The following is a 7,625-nucleotide window of genomic DNA, read 5'->3' as shown; positions in this document are numbered from 1 at the left end:
GGTGAAAATACCAAAAAAATCAGCTCTTCGGTGTGGAGGTATTTCACCAGAAATGCGGACAACAGGTGTCAAGCCGTGTGTTCCCTTTGTCAAGCTGTAATAAGTAGGGGTAAGGACGTTAACAACCTCGGAACATCCTCCCTTATACGTCACCTGCAGCGCATTCATAATAAGTCAGTGACAAGTTCAAAAACTTTGGGTGACAGCGGAAGCAGTCCACTGACCAGTAAATCCCTTCCTCTTGTAACCAAGCTCACGCAAACCACCCCACCAACTCCCTCAGTGTCAATTTCCTCCTTCCCCAGGAATGCCAATAGTCCTGCAGGCCATGTCACTGGCAAGTCTGACGAGTCCTCTCCTGCCTGGGATTCCTCCGATGCATCCTTGCGTGTAACGCCTACTGCTGCTGGCGCTGCTGTTGTTGCCGCTGGGAGTCGATGGTCATCCCAGAGGGGAAGTCGTAAGCCCACTTGTACTACTTCCAGTAAGCAATTGACTGTTCAACAGTCCTTTGCGAGGAAGATGAAATATCACAGCAGTCATCCTACTGCAAAGCGGATAACTGAGTCCTTGACAACTATGTTGGTGTTAGACGTGCGTCCGGTATCCGCCGTTAGTTCACAGGGAACTAGACAATTTATTGAGGCAGTGTGCCCCCGTTACCAAATACCATCTAGGTTCCACTTCTCTAGGCAGGCGATACCGAGAATGTACACGGACGTCAGAAAAAGACTCACCAGTGTCCTAAAAAATGCAGTTGTACCCAATGTCCACTTAACCACGGACATGTGGACAAGTGGAGCAGGGCAGGGTCAGGACTATATGACTGTGACAGCCCACTGGGTAGATGTATGGACTCCCGCCGCAAGAACAGCAGCGGCGGCACCAGTAGCAGCATCTCGCAAACGCCAACTCTTTCCTAGGCAGGCTACGCTTTGTATCACCGCTTTCCAGAATACGCACACAGCTGAAAACCTCTTACGGCAACTGAGGAAGATCATCGCGGAATGGCTTACCCCAATTGGACTCTCCTGTGGATTTGTGGCATCGGACAACGCCAGCAATATTGTGTGTGCATTAAATATGGGCAAATTCCAGCACGTCCCATGTTTTGCACATACCTTGAATTTGGTGGTGCAGAATTTTTAAAAAAACGACAGGGGCGTGCAAGAGATGCTGTCGGTGGCCAGAAAAATTGCGGGACACTTTCGGCGTACAGGCACCACGTACAGAAGACTGGAGCACCACCAAAAACTACTGAACCTGCCCTGCCATCATCTGAAGCAAGAAGTGGTAACGAGGTGGAATTCAACCCTCTATATGCTTCAGAGGTTGGAGGAGCAGCAAAAGGCCATTCAAGCCTATACAATTGAGCACGATATAGGAGATGGAATGCACCTGTCTCAAGTGCAGTGGAGAATGATTTCAACGTTGTGCAAGGTTCTGATGCCCTTTGAACTTGCCACACGTGAAGTCAGTTCAGACACTGCCAGCCTGAGTCAGGTCATTCCCCTCATCAGGCTTTTGCAGAAGAAGCTGGAGGCATTGAAGAAGGAGCTAACACGGAGCGATTCCGCTAGGCATGTGGGACTTGTGGATGCAGCCCTTAATTCGCTTAACAAGGATTCACGGGTGGTCAATCTGTTGAAATCAGAGCACTACATTTTGGCCACCGTGCTCGATCCTAGATTTAAAGCCTACCTTGGATCTCTCTTTCCGGCAGACACAGGTCTGCTGGGGTTGAAAGACCTGCTGGTGACAAAATTGTCAAGTCAAGCGGAACGCGACCTGTCAACATCTCCTCCTTCACATTCTCCCGCAACTGGGGGTGCGAGGAAAAGGCTCAGAATTCCGAGCCCACCCGCTGGCGGTGATGCAGGGCAGTCTGGAGCGACTGCTGATGCTGACATCTGGTCCGGACTGAAGGACCTGACAACGATTACGGACATGTCGTCTACTGTCACTGCATATGATTCTCTCAACATTGATAGAATGGTGGAGGATTATATGAGTGACCGCATCCAAGTAGGCACGTCACACAGTCCGTACTTATACTGGCAGGAAAAAGAGGCAATTTGGAGGCCCTTGCACAAACTGGCTTTATTCTACCTAAGTTGCCCTCCCACAAGTGTGTACTCCGAAAGAGTGTTTAGTGCCGCCGCTCACCTTGTCAGCAATCGGCGTACGAGGTTACATCCAGAAAATGTGGAGAAGATGATGTTCATTAAAATGAATTATAATCAATTCCTCCGCGGAGACATTGACCAGCAGCAATTGCCTCCACAAAGTACACAGGGAGCTGAGATGGTGGATTCCAGTGGGGACGAATTGATAATCTGTGAGGAGGGGGATGTACACGGTGATATATCGGAGGGTGAAGATGAGGTGGACATCTTGCCTCTGTAGAGCCAGTTTGTGCAAGGAGAGATTAATTGCTTCTTTTTTGGGGGGGGTCCAAACCAACCCGTCATATCAGTCACAGTCGTGTGGCAGACCCTGTCACTGAAATGATGGGTTGGTTAAAGTGTGCATGTCCTGTTTTGTTTATACAACATAAGGGTGGGTGGGAGGGCCCAAGGATAATTCCATCTTGCACCTCTTTTTTCTTTTCTTTTTCTTTGCATCATGTGCTGATTGGGGAGGGTTTTTTGGAAGGGACATCCTGCGTGACACTGCAGTGCCACTCCTAGATGGGCCCGGTGTTTGTGTCGGCCACTAGGGTCGCTAATCTTACTGCCCGTCAGCAGCTATTCTAATGTTGCTGCCAACGGGTGCGACATGTTTATTTCAGCTCGCTACCCCCAGGGGAAACAAGCTGAAATGTGTGCAAAGAGACCCATTTGGGCAACCAAACGGTGTCTTTTCATGATCGCGCCCATTACTTTATTCAGGTTTAGGTGCTTTGTGCACCTAAACCAGAGTGTAATGGGCGCAATAATTGAGGGCATTTGAATTTCCCTTATATGTGTGTGTGTGTGATATACACACAGACACACATACTGTATTTCTTTATATAATGGACACCTCAGTTTCTCAGTATTCTATTTCTATTCATTCATGTCCTGCCCCCTACTCTGTCAGACCCCTTCCCCTCTACTTTTCTGACCCCAAACGCCACTCATTCTTGTTGAGTGCTGGTGGGCCCATTCAGAATTTTGCTATGGGGCCCACAAAGGTCTAGTTACGCCACTGGGCAGGGTTGTAGAGGAGGCGGTGCAAGGCATCCTGGGAACAGTCAAAGCTTTAGCCTGTTGGTGCCTTGGATCAAGATCCAACTCTACACCCCGATGTTAGTGTAGTGCCTTTTGGGGTTAAGGTTTTACAGAAAGTTACAGGTTTTTTTAATTTAGTAAAATATGCCCCATTTTAAAGATAGGGCATTTACATTTGTTGCACCTGTTGCAGTACATAGCAGCCTGCAGGGCATGTACAGTGGCTTCATTTGGGTGCACATACATTGCCGGCTCCTGGTCGCAAACTGAAATTATTGTGTGTAAGTGGAATTAGCGGTGTTTATGTCATACAGGGGGGTGGGGGAGGTTTGTGGTTGGTGGGGGGCACGCTGTGTGATTATTATCCTGCATCTATACATACATGCGCTAACACCTGGACATACACTGATGTACCCACACCTAATATCCATACATACACGCCCTGACACCTGGACATACACCAACATTCCCACACCTGCATCTATACATACACATGCTGACACCTGGACATACACCAACATACAAGCACCTGCATCTATATATACACGCGCTGACAAATGGACATACACCGACGTACCCACACTTGCATCTATACATACATGCACTGACATCTGGACATACAAGCACCTGCATCTATACATACACGCGCTGACACCTGAACCTACACTGACGTTCCCACACCTGCATCTATACATACACATTCTGACACCTGGACATACACAGACGTACCCACACCTGCATCTATACATACACGCGTTGACACCTGGACGTACACTGACGTACACACACCTACATCTATATATGCATGGATGCAAATGTGGGTACGTCTGTATACGTCCAGGTGTTAGCATGTATATGTATAGATGTTAGGTGTGGGTACATCAGTGTATGTCCAGGTGTCAGCACATGTATGTATAGATTCACATGTGGGTAAGCCGGTGTACGTCCACGTGTCAGCATGTGTAGGTATAGATGCAGGTGTGGGTACGTTGGTGTACGTTTAGGGGTCAGCGTGTTAATCTATAGATGTTGGTGTGTGTATGTCAGTGTACGTACAGATATAGGTGTGTGTATGTATGTATGTATGTATGTATATGTATATGTATAGAGGAAGGTGTGATACATACATATAACACATACATGATAGATACATACATATATCACACACACGATAGATAGATAGATAGATAGATAGATAGAACACATACATACAAGATAGATACATACATACATACATGATAGATACATATATATATACACACACATACGATAGATAGATAGATACATACATATATATATATATATCACAAACATATATGATTCATACATATATCACACACACATACATGATACATACATGAGAAAGACCTGGGATGTTGATGAGGCCAGGGCCCCCTGCTGATGTTGCGTTGAGGAAGGCAGTGTTCCAGGGCGGATGCCAGTCGGGGAGAGCGCCGCGCAGCCCGGGAAAAATACTGCTGAGGAGCTACATCTGGAAGAGCCCCTGGGAGGGAGAGTGCCACATGCCCAATCCTGCGTGGCAGACTCTGCAGGCCTGCACATGGGAAGGGAGGTCTCTGGCCACACATACTCACCCTTCTGCTGAAGCCCCGCTGCTGTCCCCATCAGCGCTCTCCAGCGGGGAGCGGGGCCAGGATGAACCTCAACCTGTGAGAACTATCTTCATGATCAAGAGATCTCATATGCAAGATAAGTATGTGTTGGGATAGGGCTGGGGAGGGCGGCTGCTCGGGCACACCCCCGTCAAGTTAAGGAGATTTAACTGAGGAAGCACAAGGGAACTCTCGTCTGGGGACAACAACTGCAGGGAGACCACATCTTTTCAGATGAACATGGGAGGGCGGAAGGCTGCCTAATACTGAAGCACCCTCAGACATTAAACCATATGCAACAACTATTGCAAGCATTCCTGGGGGAAGGTCTGCAGCAGACGGATTTGCATACGGTGATGTCATCCAAGCAGTGGGCCAAAGTTGGCTGGAACCCTCATCTGTATATGAAAAGAGAAAAGGGGCATGCAGGGCATGGCGGCCTTTTGCGGCGCTTGTATAACCCCAAGTTTGCATTAAACACCCCCACCCTCTTTCGGTGTGGGGCTCATGTTGGCCATGCCCAAGCCCCTGAAGCATTCAAGCTGATTTCTTGCAGCAGCTGGGCACTGTAACAGCTTCAGAGCTGCTCTACAAGACAAGTAAACGGGTGTGGGCCCTGCAGCACCACCTGTAGTTTGCATACACACATATATAGGACAGCATCTCTTATATGCCCCAGGGTCAATAAAATAGTATCCTTGTCTAGGCTATCCATCCCCTCAGATAAGGTATTTGTCCATGCCGCTACAGCACTACACACCCAGGCCGACGCAATTGCCGGTCTGAGTAAGGTACCTGAATGTGTATAAATGGACTTCAGGGTAATCTCCTGTTTGCGGTCAGCACACTCTTTGAAGGTAGCCGTATCCTGGGACGGGAGGGCTACCTTCTTGGATAAGCGTGTTAATGCTTTGTCCACCCTAGGGGAGCATTCCCATCGTAACCTATCCGTTGATGGGAAAGGATACGCCATAAGAATCCTTTTGGAAATCTGCAGTCTTTTATCTGGAGACTCCCAAGCTTTTTCACATAACTCGTTCAGCTCGTGTGAGGGGGGAAAGGTTACCTCAGGCTTCTTTCCCTTGTACATATGTACCCTCTTGTCAGCGACAGGGGGTTCCTCTGTGATGTGCAAAACATCTTTTATTGCCATAATCATAAATCGAATGGATTTTGCCAATTTTGGCTGTAACTTTGCATCATCGTAATCGACACTGGAGTCAGAATCCGTGTCGGTATCTGTGTCAACAATCTGGGATAGTGGGCGCTTATGAGACCCTGACAGTCCCTGCAACATAGGATCAGGCATGGGTTGAAACCCTGACTGTCCCAAAGCTTCTGCCTTGTCTAATCTTTTGTGCAATGAGTTTACACTAGCATTTAAAACATTCCACATATCCATCCAATCAGCTGTCGGCGGAGACACCACATTCATTTGCTCCCGCTCCTCTCTAATATAGCCTTCTTCCTCAGACATGTCGACACACGTGTACCGACACACTACACACACAGGGAATGCTTTTTCTGAAGACAGTTTCCCCACAAGGCCCTTTGGAGAGACAGAGAGAGAGTATGCCAGCACCCCCCCCAGCGCTATATAACCCAGGAATAAAACAGTAACTTAATGTTTGCCCAGTAGTGCTGCTGTATGTAATTTGCGAATTATGTGCCCCCCCCACCCCTCTTTTCAACCCTCTTGTCTAACGTGGTATAAGCAGGGTAGAGTCCGGGGAGCTTCCTCTCAGCTGTGCTGTGGAGAAAAAATGGCGCTGGTGAGTGCTGAGGGAGAAGCCCCGCCCCCTCGGAGGCGGGCTTCTGTCCCGCTTAAACTGTAAAATTGGTGGGGGCTTATACATATATAAAGTGCCCAGCTGTATATATGTTATATTTTTGCGAAAGAGGTTTATATTGCTGCCCAGGGCGCCCCCCCTGCGCCCTGCACCCTTACAGTGACCGGAGTATGTGAGGTGTATGGGAGCAAAGGCGCACAGCTGCAGTGCTATGCGTTACCTCAGTGAAGATCATGAAGTCTTCTGCCGCCTCTGAAGTCTTCTTTTCTTCTCATACTCACCCGGCTTCTATCTTCCGGCTCTGCGAGGGGGACGGCGGCGCGGCTCTGGGACGGATGGCGAGGGTGAGATCCTGCGTACCAATCCCACTGGAGCTAATGGTGTCCAGTAGCCTAAGAAGCAGGACCTTGCAACTCAGAGAGTAGGGCTGCTTCTCTCCCCTCAGTCCCTCGATGAGGGAGTCTGTTGCCAGCAGTGCTCCCTGAAAATTAAAAACCTAACAAAATACTTTCTGTCAGAAAGCTCAGGAGAGCTCCTGAAAAGCACCCAGTCTCCACTGGGTACAGTATCAAACTGAGTTCTGGAGGAGGGGCATAGAGGGAGGAGCCAGTGCACACCCAGAACTAAAGTCTTTCTTAAAGTGCCCATGTCTCCTGCGGAGCCCGTCTATCCCCATGGTCCTTACGGAGTCCACAGCATTCTCTAGGACGTTAGAGAAAATAGGATTTTAATACCTACCGGTAAATCCTTTTCTCTTAGTCCGTAGAGGATGATGGGCACCCGTCCCAGTGCGTACTGTGTCTGCAGTTATTAAATGGCCCTTAACTCCAGAACATTTATGTGGAGATGAAAACATCCAAGGAAGACTTGACCATCTTCCTTGGATGTTTTCCCCCTGTGTGACTGCTCTCCAGCCTCGGAGGGTTGCATCCGTGGTCCCTAGGATCCCGTCCTGGATCCCGAACCATCGCCCCTCTAGGTGGTGAGAACTGTGCAGCCACCAATGGAGT

Source organism: Pseudophryne corroboree, unplaced genomic scaffold (assembly GCF_028390025.1).
Source record: "Pseudophryne corroboree isolate aPseCor3 unplaced genomic scaffold, aPseCor3.hap2 scaffold_474, whole genome shotgun sequence".
Classification (NCBI taxonomy): domain Eukaryota; kingdom Metazoa; phylum Chordata; class Amphibia; order Anura; family Myobatrachidae; genus Pseudophryne; species Pseudophryne corroboree.
Note: the sequence above shows the minus strand (reverse complement) of the source record.